This window comes from Fukomys damarensis, unplaced genomic scaffold (assembly GCF_012274545.1).
Source record: "Fukomys damarensis isolate Sample0158 unplaced genomic scaffold, DMR_v1.0_HiC HiC_scaffold_38, whole genome shotgun sequence".
In the NCBI taxonomy this organism is placed as follows: Eukaryota; Metazoa; Chordata; class Mammalia; order Rodentia; family Bathyergidae; genus Fukomys; species Fukomys damarensis.
In genome coordinates this window covers 17999377-18016782 of record NW_022900950.1, presented here as the reverse complement: position 1 = coordinate 18016782, position 17406 = coordinate 17999377, and the positions used below count along the sequence as shown (strand labels likewise).

The 17406-nt window shown below is 37.2% G+C and overlaps 1 protein-coding gene across 1 annotated transcript in view; it reads left to right on the top strand.

Annotated features, from left to right (window-relative positions):
- The first annotated feature begins 5067 nt into the window (after nt 1–5067).
- Usp53 (ubiquitin specific peptidase 53) overlaps nt 5068–17406 on the top strand; it is a 57341-nt gene continuing 45002 nt past the window's right edge. Inside the window, exon 1 of the mRNA XM_010610815.3 lies at nt 5068–5383. The gene's annotated coding sequence lies outside the window, so the exon portion shown is untranslated. The remainder of the gene's footprint in view (nt 5384–17406) is intronic.

Here is a 17406-nt window from a genome sequence, read left to right as displayed (position 1 = left end):
TATATATATATGGTAAAAGACAGTGTTATGGTCAGATTTGCATGCAGTGAAATATCATAGATATTAATTCAGATGTTAAACAATTTAATGATGCCTTCTCTGTTCCACTAGAGCAGACTTTATATATCAAACAGTGTATCAGATAGAATGATAAGTAGAAAATGCCCTTCATGGAACTTTCTTCTTAGATAATGAAAAAGGCAATAAACAAGTAAGCAAATAAATGACAAACCATATGAGGTGAATAAACAGTACACTGACAGAGATTAGCATAGTTCTAGGTCAAGGATAGCTTTTCTTAGAAGAAGAAAACTGAGATATAGAGAAGAGAAAGAAACCAATCATTTAGACACACAGAGGAAGAGTACTCTAAACCATGGTTTTCGGTGTTGACATTGGGACTGGGTAATTCCTTGCTGTGGAAGATAATCTTGTTCATTGTAGGATGTTTACAATCATCCTTGCTCCCTAGTATGGCAGCCAAAACAAGTTTCCAGCCATGTCCCACAGGAGATAAACTCACCTCCCCTTGATTACTCTTTTAAACATAGGAAATAATCAAAGTACTGAATAGCATGAGATACTATTGAGGTGGTAAGAACAGATCACTGAAGTGTGTTTAGGACTTGGCAAAACTTTTGGATTTTATCCTATATAAATGGTAAGTCATTGAACAATTTTAAGTTGGGGAGAGATGTGTCTACACTTTCAGGCAGCTTTCAGGCAGGTATAGTGGTGCACACCTACAATCTCAGCTACTCCAGAGGCTAGGCAGGAGGATGGCAGATTTGAGGCAATCTTCAACAATTTAGCAAAACACTATCTCAAATAGGAAGAAAAGGGCTAAGGTGTAGGGGAAGTGGGAAGGGTAGAGGAAAGGAAATAATGGAAAAGAAAAATTATGAGAAAAGCCAAAAATGAAAACAAAGTCTTTGTAAATAGGGGAGGGGAGGGGGTGAATGGAGGACAGGGGCATGGGGAAAATAGGAGAACCAAGATCTGTCATGTAAAGGTCCAAGATCCCAATGATGAATGTAACTGTACTGCATACTTAAAAAGTAACACATCATACTAAATATTAAGGTCATATCTACGTGGGTTTGATTACAGAAACTAAAAGTATTCTCTAAATAATGAAAAAAAGAATAAGATAAGACTATAAGAGCGAGAAGCAATTTAAATATGTTCAGGGACCATTTTCATCTCCAGAATTGAGGGTTATTTTAATGTTTCATCATTGCCTTTTCTCGTTTACTTTCCTTTTTAGTTTTATTTTAGGATTCCCTATTTTTAATGTTCATACAGAGATTTCTTTAACTGAAATAGAGAATAGTTTCTTTGGTGTGAAAAACTATAATAGTACACAGGATCCTAATGATATAATTAATAATGTGAAATAGGAAGTAAAGGGCTAAAGGTGTAGGGAAAGAGGGAAGGGTGGGGGAAAGGTAATAAGGGAGAGGAAAAAAATATGAGAAACTGAAAAAATGGAAAAAAAGTGTTTGTAAATGGGGAGGGGAGGAGGGGGTGAAGAGAGGGCAGGCACAAGGGGAAAAAATGAGAATCAAGACCTATTATGTAAAGGTACAGAATCCCAATGATGAATGTAATTGTATTGTATACCTAGATTGTACCAATAAACTCAATAAAAAGAAAAAAAAATTAAAAAAAAAAGTACCAATGAACTTGATGAAAAAAACAAAACAAAACAAAACAAAACACCCAAAAAACAAAAACAAAAAAAAATGGATAAAGCTACTGCTAAAAAAAAAAAAAAGAAAGAAAAAAAAAAAAAGAAACTATCTCAAAAATTCACCATGAGGGTGAATGAGATCTCAGGATCTTAAACTAAAACACACCATCACATAAGACTGAAAGAACCAAAGCAAAGCAGATTGTAAAGGAGCAGCCAATGAAGGATGATGTTATAATTGAAATGTGCTTTAAGGAGGAAGTGGTTGATCCTGACTGGATTTTTCGGGTAGTTCAATGCTGAGTCACAGGCTGATTTCTCTTTTTGCCTTGCTATAGCTTCCTCTCTAATCCTTGGTATCGTACTCTAAACTAATCACCTTGTTCAAGAACACCCAAAGATTTCCTATTTCAGTACTGCACTGGCATTGTTCATTTCTGTTTCTAGGAGTTTTTTAACAGTCACATCTCCTCAGTGACTTCAAAAACTTCTGCTATGAATCTTTGAAGCTGAAGCTCAAATGTGATCTTTCAGAGAGCCCTCTCTAACAATTTTGGCTCACACAGATGTTTGTATTCTTAAAACAAAAACAAACAAACAAACAAACAAACAAAAAAACAGTAAAACTGCCAAACTTTTTGTTCTATCCACTAAATATGTAGTTTTTAAGCATCTGTACCAGGCATGGGTCTATGCCCTAGAACTACAATAAAAATTAGTATGGTCCCTGCGCTGTATAGTTTAGTAAGGAATTAGTCTGGCCAGTCCTCCTCATTAATAGATTCAGGAAGAAAGGACTTCGTTTAGTGTCTAATCCTGAGTCAGTCTTTCGGCTATTATTTCTCTATGCTCTTATTTTAGTCTGCCCCTCCCAATTCAGTCATGGTTTGCCACACCTTTCTTTGGCTGCTGATTACCTCATGAAAGTATTGGATCACAGCTCCTCAGGACAGAATGTTGCTACTCCTACCAGTCATCAGTGTTAGGATGAACATAGCCACAGGAGTTCATTTCCCAAACTATGAGTTGAAATCAATCCAAACAAACCACTAAGAAGATATACATGTGCTACTGGTGTGCACCTCAGCTGGATTTTAACTGAACAATCTAGTGTGTTCTCTGGTATTCCAAACCCACTTCCTTTTATGATCTTTTTGTCAATATGAGGACCACCCCCTCCCTTTTAAATCTATTTGCCTCAGATGCAGCCTTCTTTGTCCTTAAACTGGGAACTATTACAATTCCATCATTTAATGGTCAGTACTTAGGTATGCTTAGAGCTAAGACATTTTGAAATTATGATTTTAAAAGTATACAGTCAGGATCTAATCAAGTTTTTGAGCAGGTTACAATAGTGTATTTTTCTGTAATTTCTAAATGAGGAAGGGAGATAGTGAAAGCCTTTATTATCCAGTTTATAAAACTCAAGGGATAAAAATGGCAGTTGCTCTGTCAAGTACACTTAAGAGAAATAATTACAGCATGAAATAATTTTTATAATATAAGTAAGTCCAAAAGAGCTGACAGAAGGACTAATCTGTCTCAGGAAATTATAAAATGACCCATTGAGGAAGTAAACACTCAACTGAGACTCGAAAGATCTTGACTGTAACTAGTAATAGAAAAGCAAGTTTAGAATGGCTGGTGTAGAGTAAATGGGAACAATGACAGATGAGGTTGTCATCTCCAGCCAAATCATGAAGAGATGGAATTCTGAAAAAGTTGTTAGGAGTCTCATGATCACACTTTCACATTAGAAAAATTAAACAGAATGGAGGTCGGACTGAAATAGGAAATAACTGGAGGACTTATAAACACTGCAGTAGTACAAAGGAGATGAGTCAGAAGAGATGAAGACCTGAAGGACTGAGACAGTAAAAGTGGAGATTACACAGGAAGGTGGATGGAGAGACAGGCAGGGAAATGAGTCAATAAAACCTGATATTAGATAGAGGGGCTGATGGAAAAGTAACATGGATGCTCTCGGATTTCTGACTCTGGGCTACTGGGTATACTATTTAAAATTGGAAATGGAAATGGCCTAGGTTGCAGGTGGAGTGGAGAAAGAAATAGCATCAGGAATAAATTTTGATAAACAAGCCCACACCCAGCTGAGATACATTTAATGCATCTGTATGAAATATAAACAAAGATCTTGTTGCTTTAAAGGGTCTGATCTCTGTGCACAGAATACCTGATGGGCCAAGTCTGATGGGAAAGAGGATGGTCTAGGGGATGTAATGGATTATGTTAAAGACAAAAAGAAACAGACTACTGGGGAATAGAGGGCATGCACAAAAAAACACCACAGAGGTAGTTGTAAAGCCAAGAGAAAAGGCATTAGAAAAAACAAGAGGAATAGTTAACGGTGTTCTTGTTACTTCATAAAATGTAGGATTTTTTTCCCCTCTCCCTTCCATAGGTTTCTTATATTTTATGGACATGAACTGTAGTTTCATTTTATTTCATTCAGTGCCTCATTCAACACAGGAAACGTAGTAAAATGCTAAATTCTCATTCAATCTCAAGCACATACAAGTACTTGCATTTACTTCCAATCAACCTGCAAAGTTTTTTCGTCCTATTTCTTCCAATAGAGTTCCTTGAGCTCACCTAAACCCATCTTAATTGTTACCTTCTCTCTGCCCTAGCTTTGACATGAATCCCTCCATACTTTTCATTTTGAAAGACCTTGCTAACTTTTATCTTTTATCACTATTTCTAGGGAGTGATTTTTTGCTTTTCAAAACAAAGCTTAGTCCAAGTCTCAGGTCTCGGCAGTGGCTTGTAATTTAAACCGAAAGGAGGCAGCCGCGTTTTTCCGACAATGAACCATTAACCGGGTCAATACACTTAAAGCCTTCATTTTATTACACGAAACCACCCGCTGGGGAGATCGTAGCTAAACAGAGATTCGAAAGGCTCAGGGAGCTCGCGTCCGCTGGGGCCTGGTGACACCGCTGTACCGACTGTTCTCTCAGGTGACACCTATCTAAACGTACTCCTTGGTGGATCCGCGTTTCCGACCTTAGAAAGTACGAACACACGGCCAAGAAAACCGGAACAATCACGCCAGCTCGATGAACTGCCCCTACTTCTCGCCACACTAGACCGCCGCGCCACGAGCCCGCCTGCCCGGGACAATCGAGCTCCCACGCTGCGCTCGGGCTGTAGTCAGAGCGAGGTTCGAGCTCAAGCTCTCGCGGGATCTCGCGCCTCAGCGAACCCCCGCGGGAATAGGCTTTTGCGGGTCGGGAAAGCCCGGAATTTTCTTGTGGGGGCGGTGCCACTCAGAGGGGGCGGGGAGCAGGGAGGGGCGGGGCTCCCGGGAAGTCGGGAAATCGGAATTTTCTTGTGGGGGCGGTGCCACTCAGAGGGGGCGGGGAGCAGGGAGGGGCGGGGCTCCCGGGACCTGTTGATCGCAGGTGTCAGTTCCCCGGCTGGCCCCTGAGTGCTGGGCGTGTGCGCATGCTCGGCGCACGGGGTTGGGCTCTGGGCTCTGGGCTCTGAGACCCGCAGCCGCTGCCCCAGTTCCCGGTGAACCTCGGTGCGTTAGCAATTGTTGGTGTGTCAGTCCGGTGTCGGCGTGAGGCGGCGCTGGGTCAGCGCAAGGCAGCGCTGTGGAAGTGGAAGGCCCGCTTTTCCCTACCTGGATCGCACGCTCCTGGCGCTGGGAAGGGGCAGCTCACGGTAGGTCCCAGAAACTGGATCTGGATGAAGATCTGAGGACCTGCGACCCTCGCGGGCCTGAGCGGGGCGCTGCCCGCCCTGCCGGACGGTGTTGAGCTGTTGAGGGCGCGAGGGGCAGGAGCTGCCATCGCCCAGGGCACTGGATCTGAGGGTCCGGCTTCCTGGGCGCCTGCCTTGACTTTCCCTCCGCACAGCCTCTCGCGAGCACACAGCTCCTGAAAAGATCCTGGATGGTTTTGTTCTCTCCTTGGAGGGGAGTGTGGATTGGTTTCGCGAGAATTTGAGAGTTGGTCGTTTTCCAATGGTAGTAGTGGTGTGTAAAGTTAATGTTTGGCTTCTAAACCTGGGTTTACGGGGCATTTCCTAACTGCTCTGAAACTGCGCTGGAGAACAGGAAGTGCTTGCACAGGTGTGACTGGGAGCGTTTCTTGAGTCTGCAATCTGAGCCCTCTCTGAGGTTTTGTTATCCCGCTACAAGGTTTTCTTTATCATTGCAGAGTCTGATTAAGGCTCGGAAAATGTACTGCAAGGCTTTATCTATTAGGCAACAAAGTTTTCCAAATGTTTGCTTATCCAAGGCTATTTTGGGGGGTACGTTTAACTGTACATTTAGGGAGATCATTGACCAAGATCTAATTCGCCTTTAGTGCGTTAAAGAAAAGCTTTGCCAATATTCTGTACCGAAAAGGAGTAGTAGCAAGTCCTAACACAAAATTCTGACACAAATGAACTTTGGATTAAATTGATACTTACTCGTTAAGTTTTATTTTTTGTTCTGTCTTCCACGATAATGGAGTAGGAGGCAAAGATCCTTCATCCTGTAAGAACAAAATGAACAAAATTTATTCTGTAAAAGTAATATATGATCCGTTGTTACCATAATTACAAATAGACAGATGTACTGTAGAAAGGAATTATAGTCTGAAACACAAGCTTTTTGTTTTATATTTTGTTTATATATTTTGTTATATATTTATATTTTTTATATATTTTGTTTTATACTTTTAAAATGAGCTCCTTTGGACAGTTTGTCCAGGTTTGTGTCCAGTTTATAAACTAGGCAGGCGATTTATTGAAAGTTGTTCATAAATAAAACTAATGGATAATTGTGTGGTTTTCTCTAAATGTAAAAAATAAGAGAACAGGCCTTTCAATTTTCCTATAAATTTTTAAATTTTTGTAAAATTGCAATTTGTACACAATGCATGGAACTTGACATAAATGATCAATTCATTAATATTTTCTCTAAAAGATTCAAAAGTTACTTATTTAAAAGATCTGTTTTATTGGTTTTGACACACTTTTCCACTTTGTTTATTCTTTTCCTTAAGAAGAGTCATAATCTTATGACTTAAGTATGTAGTATGAATCAAGATCTTTTATATTCTTTAGTGTCTAGTAAGTTTTTATTTTTCACAGCGTAGCGTCAAGAAATACAATTTTAATTCCATATGGCTTAGAATTTTGTTATATTAAGGCAAAGTTAAAATATGAAAATGTTTATCTGTTTTGAGGTGGTGAACACCTTTTACAGTCGAAATCAGAGTAACTTTCCCTGCTGGAACTTTTTGGAGCTCACCTTGTGGACTAGAGGAAACATTACCCTACAATTTTCCAAATACATATTTCGTCTCTGGAAAGTGGTGGATTAAACTCTTCTTCAAAGACATTTATTTATTAAAATACTTAGCAGATCTTGTTATATGACAGCCTTAATTATAAGATATTTCTGAATTATAGACCCTAAAGGCAACCTCCAGAAAGTTAGTATGTCATTTTGAACACAATGTGCTAGGTATGAAGCTCTTGTTCTTGAACACTTATTTTAAGGCCATATACTAATTTGTCTAATCTTTGAAAAGAATAGATGGTGATGATACAAATATAGCATTGTTGTATTATTTTGTAATGATGAAATTGAGAAATTTTTGCTTTTCAGTGTATACACATAATAGGAACAAGAAACACATGAAGCTTTCTCTACCACAGACAAAATCCTTGAATGTTATTTAAACATTAAATAACTTTGTGTAATATCGTAATCTTGACAAGTTATAATTCTTTTATTTATAGAATTATGTTAGATATCGCATATATAGTTTATTTAGGCAGAACTATTTGTTCTGTGCTTTTCCAAGTTAACTTATATCCTCTATCAGTTCTTAAACTGAAGGTCCATGATTAGAAATGTGGTATTTGGTGAGAATTCACTTTTAATATAATTAGTTTTCTGTGTGATACTATGATTTTTCTTATATTTTTCTTTTAATTTTATGAATTTTATTTTATGCATTTAGAAACAGAATTTAGAAGAGGCTTTATTAGGCCAGCAAAAATGTCTCTATGTGTAAAAAAAAAAACTTCAAATCCTTGTATCTGGTTAAATAATTTTTGTTTTATGTGGGATTTCAGAGAAATTGTTTCATCTACTTGTATTTGTAATTCAGCATGAAGTAAAAATTTGTGCAACATAAATCTTATGTCACTCTTAGCTGTTTTAATTAACAAAATAATCTGAGGTACTGTGGTATTTTGTAAATACTTTGAGGATAATTACATTCATCTTTTGTTTTACATATAATGACTTCCAAAAGAAGGCTTTTGAAGAACAGTTCCTCTGGAAGTTTTTCCCTTATATTTTATGCTTTTCTAGGCTAGCAAGTTTGTCTAGTAAACATTTATTGGCCTGCTATTGCATAGCTAGGCATAATGGTAGGTACTATAGATTCAAACTTTAATAAGACCATGGTCAAGTAATCCTAAGAAAGAATTCTTCCTTTTCTGTCTCAACTCTAGCTAGTCTTAACCTGCCCCCAAGTACATTGAGTTTACAAAGGTGAAATAGTCCTTTTTCTTATTTCTTTGCCTTTGCAAGATTCTGTTTCTCGTTTCTTCCCATTTCCTTTTGAAGTTTTCAGTTACTCATGACACACCTTAAAGTATATTCTGACCTAGCAAAGGACAGTACTTACTTTATCTTTGTGTTATCCTGTATTTTATGCATCCCTTTGTCAGGGAATTATACAGTACCTACTATGTTTATTTTATACAGTACAATATTGTTGTAAAGACAGAATTCCTTAGGGAATCTGATAATATGTGAATTGTCATCTTAAGAACTGTGAGACAAATACTGGACAGAGAGACAAGGAGCAGACCGGAGGAAGAGCATTCTGAGAGACCGGAGGCATGAACAATATCAAGGATCATTTTAGGTGCCCTCATTATTTTCTATGGCTAAATATATTGTTATGTTATTATATGAAGTAAAATTGCTGTTAAATAAGTTCATAGCTATTTTTCTGAAAAGTTTTATGTTGGTTAAATTTTTCTATATAGAATCTCTTTGATTACTATTCAGAGTTTTCTGTTTCTCGTATATCTGAATGTTGCATTTTAACTCAATATATCTTTTTCTTCCCTAGTTCAAAAATTTTGTAAATAAGTGTTTAAAATAATAAATACTATGGTAAATAAAATATTTCATGTTTTCTTACAAGTAAGATAGCTTCATAAACAAAATTGCTTCTCATTTACCAAGAGTAACTTGCAGGTTTTAAAATTAAGAAATGGACACTTCATTATAAAATTTATCTGATCTCTATCTGTTTTTTGTTTTTGTTTTTTGCAGTACCAGGGATTGAACTCAGGACCTTGTGCTTGCAAGGCAGGCACAGTGCCACTGAGCTAAATCCCCAGCCCAGATATCGTTAGTCTGGATTAAAGCTACAGTCAAATTTGATTCTTTAAGGAAATAGAGAAAGATATAAAAATGAAATGTAATACAACTTTTTTTCATATTTTTGTTAATATTATTAAAATTAGAAAATTATATGTAATGTGTTCTACATAAAAAATAGTGTCATAATTGGTTTGCAATTACTGTTTTGGGTATTTTATGCACAGTTTATGATTCCTCCAATAGTCCTGTGAACCTTTATAGATTATCATTGTAGATGATGACATGGATAAGCTTTTAATGACTGAGTGGTTGAGCAGTGTGTTATGGATGTTGCTGGAAGCTGTATCAGAGAAGGGTAAATAGTTATGGAAATCATGAGGTTCTAAACATGGCCTCTGTTGTTTTCAATAATCTACTCATCCATTCTTTACTCGTTTTGGCTTCTTTTAAACTCCCCAGCCTGAATAGTAAAATCTTGCCCTTTTCCCGATGGCCCTTCCATACTTAGGTGGGCAGGTTGTTGGAGTCATACATTTTTCTCCTATGTATGTGCTGCCAAATGAGCATGATAAAACAAAGCTTACTATCTTGTCACTGTGGTATAGATACTGACCTCGCTACCAAGGGGTGGGAAATTGTCCGTTACCTGTAGTGCCTAGGTCATCTTTGTTAAAATCACCGTTTTCCAGAGGGTTTGTTATTTGAAAATTGTCCCTTATCTTCTGAGCTGCATTTAATAAATATTTCGTGATCATTTTGTTCTAGAGGCTTGGGATTTGCTTTACATTCTACACGGACTGACAAGAGACAATAAACAACACAAAAGTCAGTTATATATTAGAAGGTCAAGAGCACCAAGGAGAAAAGAAAAGGTAGAGCAGCATAAAGGGAATTGGAAATGTGAGGTGGAGATTATGATGGTTTGCAATTTTAAATAAATTTTGGCTGCTTTTTAGAAGGTTCATTTGTATCAGAATTTTGTGTTAGGACTTACTACTCCTTTTTGGTACTGAAAATTAGCAAGGCTTTTCTTTAAAAAACTAACAAAGTGAATGAGATCTGAGCCACAAAGAACTTCCTAAATGTAGTTATCTCTCTTTCCCCTCTTTCTCTTTTTCATTCTTTCATCCATTTTTTTCTTCTTTTTTAGTAAAGTAATCATGAAGGGTGGGAGGCAAGGCCATGTTATGTATCAGGGTAAATACACTCCAGACAGGGATAACTATAGCAAAAGCAATAAAGATGAGGAGTTTGCATGGTATGTGTTCAGGAATAACCAGGAAAGGGTTTGAGGGGGAAGTATGCCTGGAATGGAGAAAGGGGAAGGTAACATACTTAGTGGTGAGGTGAGGCCAGAGAGGCAAGGGTGGGAGGCAGACAGCATAGAACCAATATTTTGTGAAGGTTTGTGATGCCCTAAAATTTGAACATTGATACTTAATACCCACTGTGATAGTATTAAGAGGTAGGGCTTTGAGGAGGTATTTCTGTCACAAAGGTAAAGTCCTTGTGAATAATAACTGTGTCCTTGAAAAAGAGGCTACAGGGAGGCTATAGGGAGAAGGCACCATCTTTGTAGCAGCATCTAAGCCCTCACCAAAAACCTTTATCTTGGATTTTCTGCCCTCCAGAACTGTGAAAAATGTATTTTTTTATTTATAAATTACCCAAGGTAAGGTATTTAGTTACAGCAACCTGAATAGGTTAAGTCAAGAAATTTTCAGGCCTTTATAAATATGTTTTGGTTCTTAATCTGGATGTAGTAAAGACCCATAGTAGGATTTTTGAGCAGAGAAAAGACATGATTTAATTTTGGGAGGATCTCCTGGGATCCCGTTGAGGGTAGACTGTAAGCTTCAAGGCAAGGATCAAAGCCAGGAGAAAGTGTGGTGGCCAAGCTAGCCATCCAGATAAGACCCAGTGATGCCTAACACCAGTATTGTAGCAGTGGGGGTGGAGAGGTTAGATTTTGAGATAGGAGAGAAACACCTGCATTTTTGTTCTGAGCAACTAGAAAGATGAATTTGTCATCAGCTGAGATGGGGAAGAAAGTTTAGTTCACTGTGGTCTTTATCATAGCAGGGAAATGTTAGGTTTTCTCACTTTGAAATTCTCTTTGGAGATCATATCTTAAAAGTGGATTATAGTCTTTCCTCTTCTTTTAGCTGCGTCTGTGCTTGCCAAAATCTGCTCTTCTCTTTTTTGTTATATGCATAACATTAATTATTCTTCAGAGAAATAAAACACTTCCAAACTGGTGAGCTTGTAATAGAAAATCTCCTTACTGAAATCTACACAAATTACGTAGGAAGGAGAAGTTGTAAAATTTGCAGATGGCTTTCGGAGAAATTGTTTAATTGGGAAATCAATGAGACAGTCTAGAATGCTAACCTCACGGATGTATGGGCTTAAACTGTACTCCAAGCTTTAGTCATCCCCGTACCATGTGGTTGTCAGAGGTGGGCCCTGTTTCTGAGGATAGTTTAAAGCGCTGTGTTCTACTCCATGTACCCAAACACTTGGAAGGAAGTACTAAAATGTCCCAGCCTTGTGTTTTATAATCACCAACCTAAAATAATTCAGAATGTCAGAACAGACCTCTTTGTGGCCAGCTGTGGCATGAGATCCAAAGGACACACACATACACGCTGGATTGCCATAAATCATTTGCTGTTGAGTCATGTATCTGATGTTCATGCTACATTCTGGGATTCATGTGTACTCCATCTGTCTCTAGTTAGTTACCAGTAGGAACTAGTAACTAGGTAAAAGCAACACAAAATACAGTACATATATTTATTGGACACAAAGAAATAGAGTAAAACATTCTTAAAGCAGTGAAAATGACTTAAAATTTAATGTTTTTGTTAGAGGTGGTACAATATGTTTATTTTTCTCTTTGTTCTATAAATTTTCTAATACAGTATTCTCCAATTCCTCAACTTGTACAGTGATAGTGCTTTTGTATATCAAAGGATATATATTCTTTACTTATACCTTCTTCACTATAATCCTTCAGGTTTATAAAACTGAAAATACTTCTGTGATAAAGGATTTTTTATACTAAACTTGCTATACTTCTCTTTACTATCTAGTTATCTAAAATAAGACCTTAGGTATTTTAATTAATAAGATGAACAATGGTAGCATATCAGTGACAACTTCTGGGATAAAAGTTTCTTAGGAGACAAGTCACAACCCGTAAAATTTTAAAATGATATACTTCAAGAAAAGTAAAAGATTTTCCTCAAAATTAGAGAACTCTTAAAGGTCAATAAGATATACAACCAGTGAAACAATGAATAAAAGATTTGAACATGTATTTCTCGGAAAAAGATATGAATGGCACATAAACATGCGAATAGCTGTTCGACATGAATAGTTATTATGGAAATGTACATTATAACTGTAATACACTGCTGCATACTTAGCAGTATGCCTTCAATTACAAAGATTAATAATAACAACTGATGAAGAAGTAGAATAGCTATAACTCTCATATGTGAGTAGTGGGAATGAAGAATTGTACGAGGCCAGAGATTTAGCTCAGTGGTGCCACTGCCTGCCTCACAAGTGAAAGGCCCTGAGTTTGATCCCTGGTACCAAAAAACAAGCAAGCAAACCCTATCTCAAGAATTGTATAGTATGGAAAATTTTGGAAGGGACTTTTTCAGTTCCTTATAAATTCAATTGTATAACAAACCATATAAACCTGCAATCCCACTCATAATATTTGCCCAAGAAAGAGGAAAACACGTTTACAGAGAGACTTGGATAGTTACTTTATTTATTATAACCCCTAAATTGAAACAACCTGAATGCCTTTCCTGGTAAATGCATACATTTTGATATATCCACCCCCAAAGAATACTACTCTGTAAAAAGAAACAGCTACTGATTTATGCAGTAAACTTGGTATAACTCATAAATATCATCCCACATGAAATACACATAAAGGATTGTACGGTTTTATTTGTTTGGAAAAAAATTGAAATTGTAGGGACAGAAAGCAGATCGGTGTTTGTTGGGGATGGCTATATTAGTTTTCTATTACTGTGTAACAAATTATCATAAAATTTGAGGGAGGTTTAAAATAATACCCTCCTGTTACTGCACAGGTTCTGTAGGTCAGAGGTCTCGATGAGCTCACCTTGGCTTTCCTATGGGTCTCACAGACTGAGGGCAATCTGTCAAAAGTGCAAGATTCTTATCTGTGTGGAGGACCAAGGGTAGAATCTTCCTCCAGACTTACTTGTATTTTGGGCACATTCATTCTGTAACAGGACCAGGTCTTATTTCTGTACTTGCCATAATGGCCTCTGTTTTTTCCACTTTCTGCTTTTTCATACACGGTTTTTAATTTTCTTGCTTGCTTCCTAAACTTCTCAGCTTCCGGACACACACATGAAAGCTGCACTTATTTTTCAATATATAAGATGTGACCTCTTCCAAAAAAGGCTATTTCTGCTTTCAGACTTGATCATATGCTGTTACATGTGTGGCACTAATTTTACATATCCACATATTTCATCCTTTTCTTTCTTTGTACTGAACTCTCCATGATTGAATTAATCAGAATCATCAGGTTATAAATCATTATTATTAGTCTGTATAGAACCAACTCCTCTCTTTCCTTCTTAGTTTGTCCTCCACCAAAAGGCACATACTTGTGTATATTTAATAGAAGTAATTCCAGTCCACTATTCATGTTTGTATTTACAAATTCTTTGAACAATTTAGTGTTGAGTAAGTGCTATTCATTTATAAAAATGATATTATGTTATATAATTTTCTTTTTGTTTAACTTTTATATTTCTGTGTGTAAAAGTAATCTAGTATTTCTAACATGGCCAATCCTGTCTTTATCTACTTCACATTTTGCTGGGAATACTAGAAATCCACATCTAGGTTGCTGGTTCTTTGTGACCTAAGAAAATAGATATCACCTCCTCATGGGCCTAAAAGAGAAGTCCTTTGTTGACAGAATTCTAGCTTTTATGCATATACTTAATTGTATAGAATACTAGTGATATAAGGGAAATAATACCTTGTTAGATGTTAGATATGCTGAGTTCAGGTTCCCCAAATCAAAGAATGAATTCTAAGGAACAGTGGAAGTAAGAGTAGGAAAAATTTATTGAGAGAGATAGATGCTGAGAGACAGGAGGGGACCCGAAAGTGCGTTGCTATGGACCCCACTTCACAGAGGAAGTTTTATAGAGCAAAATCATGAGTTGGTTGCAAAATCATGAAGTGGAAACAACATAGGTCAAATCTATGATCAATCAATATGATTACAAGTAGACCCATTTAGATAATATCGATCCAATGGGGAAGCAGGTCATGTAGAAAATGTACATGGAAACAACAAAGACCTTCTTTAGGAAGGGATGAATCAGGAGGTCTTGGTCACCCACTGGGTGACTGATGTCTAGACTCTATTGGAGCAGATGATAACAATTATCTTATCCCTTCGGGAAGCATGTAGGCCTGGTTATTCATCTTTATCTTGAGGCCTGGCCTTCAACAGATACACCTCCAGGCTCAGTTGTAATGTGTTCTCATCCTCTGCACTGATTCCCCAAGTCTGTCTGACTGCCTATAATAGTTCTACCTCACTTAATGTCTATACTACACTACCACTCCGTAAGTCTGATTGGGAGCTTCTGCTGCAGAAAGACTACGTTGGTTTACCATTCCTCTATTACTGTTCTCATTTTCCCATATAACTGCCTCACAATAATGCTGTAATTATTGTAAGCTTGATGGATAGACAGTGGTATTGTATTTTTATTTCCAGTGTTCTGACATTGATATGTATTTATTAGCTATTTAATTTTTTCTCTATTGTATTGTCAGTTTATACCATGACTGTTTTTCAGTTATATGTTTTTCTCGATCTTTAGGTGTTCCTCGTGTTTTTATATATTAGCCATTTTCTGTTGGTTACAGTTATTGTAGCAGCCTCACCCTCCTCCTCTTCCTACTCTTCATAAAAAGGGGGTTTGCTTTCATGCTTATTTTTATAGTCCTTTCAATTGGGCTAGTTTGTATTCAGTCTCTGGCTTTCATTCTTATTAAAAACTTTAAATTTTTCTTTATGTTATATTTTAGCAGCTTTTTATAAGCTTCAATGTGTATTGTTTTGTCATTGGGTTCTGTATATTCAGTAACTTCCTTTATGTTTTTCTATTTAACTGAAATGTTTGTTTTTTGCTTACTTTTAATTCATTGTAGAAAATGTTGTATAATAATCTTTCATATGAGTTTACTGAGGTTTCTTTTAGTATTAATTTGATTTTTGCATTTATTCTAGGGATGCTCTGAAGTAATATTTACTCTTCGATGTACTATCTTTTTTGTTGTAATTTCATAAACATTTTTACACCTTAGTGTTCACTTTTAATTAATTTAACTGACACTAAAATTGATACATTAAGCTTCTTTGGGTTTATATTTGTTGATATATCTGTCTTTGTTTTATTTTTACATTTATGTATCTGCACACATATATGTAACTATATATTACATAAATGTGATTAGCATGCATATTATTGTTGGTTTTTTTGTGTGTATGCTTTTCTCTTTCATTTTCTAGCTGTACTGTCCAGGCTCATTTCAGATACACTTCTAATTGCCCAGGTGATCATAAAAACGTATGTTTTCAAACATATGTTGGTTTACTAAAACAGGGTCATATTAAGTTTTCCCATGTTGCCTTTGTATATAAAAACACTGCTGTGTTTTCCTTTATGTTAAGTGCTCTCTTTCTCTCTCTGGAGAGTGGTTTAAACTCTAGTGCTGTCCTGACAATACTCCAGATGACTTGGGTCATGAGTGCTTTCCGCCAGATACTTTTATCTTGGTGTACAACCTCATCCTCAGTGTCCAAGACCTGTGACCAGGTGTTCCTCCCACTGGAAATGTGTGTTTTTTTTAATTGAGTTTATTGGTACATTTTAGGTATACAGTACAGTTACATTCATTATTGGGTCTTGGTTCTCATTTTTTCCCCTTGCCCCTGCCCTCCCTTCACCCCCTCCTCAACTCCCCATTTACAGACACTTTATTTCCATTTTGTCATTTTCCCATATTTTTTTTCTTTTCCCTTATTACCTTTCCCCCACCCTTCCCACTTTTTCCCCACACCTTTAGCCCTTTTCTTCCTATTTCACACTGTCAATGGAAATGTGTTTATCCTGGCGGACACCCTGTGGCTCATCTGACCCATGTCCCGTTATCCTATCTAGGTGGCTGTTCTTTGTGAATGCCCTAACAGGGAAGGAAGTCAGGTTTGGTTGTGTTGGACAGACACAGGGGCAGCAACTCACCAAAACATATCAGATGACAGGAGTGGTTTAGTACAGACTTACAGAGAAGAGGTCAGCATACCTCTTCATGCTAAAAGGAAGAAGGGGCGTCACCCAAGACATGCACACTGGGCCAGTGGGTGGGGAATACAGGAGAAAGCTCAGGATCTAAGGGTCCAGGCCTTTACTGGGGCCCAGGGTGTTAACCAGGAGGGTTTTCAAGTGATGAGTTGAGAGCAGTCTGGTACAAGTTCCATGGAGTCAACACTGTGACTGACAGCCACTGTGGCATGTCTGCCCAGCTCCCTTAGAGTGTGGTGGTCAGGAGGGCAAGGCAAGTCATTATATCTGCTACCAGCCATGAGGAAGGAGGTGGTCACCAGGAAGCATTTGTACATGATACATATCTGGATTGACCTTGCTGAGGAATGAGGAGGACGCCTTAGGGAATGGAAACTGTTTCGAGGATAGCTAACCCTTACTTTTTTTTTTTTTTTTTTTTTTAAGAGTAGGAAAAATTTATTGAGAGAAAAACAGCTCATCTAAGAGAGAGAGAAGGGGGACGAGAAAGTGGGTTGCCCACTGACCCTGCTTCTCAAAGGTGTTTTATGGATCAAAGCCTCAAGGTGAGGTGTAACCCCTACTTTGATATGAAAAAGTCTATCTTCCATGGAAAATGGATGCAGAAACAACATTACAGAAAGTTATGACAAACTCCTATTTGTCAAATATGTCTATACTGATGGACATTCACTTTGTTTGATTTGTTATTTGCTGCTACTACCAAATTATATCTCAATAAAATGCTGCTTTTATTTTGGGAGAATAAATTTTTATCATTGCATTTCTGGGGTTGAAGTGTGCTTATGTTTTTAATTTTAGTAGTTGTTGGCAGCTTGATAGATTGCCAGAGAATAGAATAGTATCATTACTTTTTTGTGTTAACCAGCAGTAAAAGAATCTTTTCTGTTTTACTTTGAATTTTTGCCAGTCTGGTGGAAATAAAGTAGCTCTTCCCTTTTGTACCATAA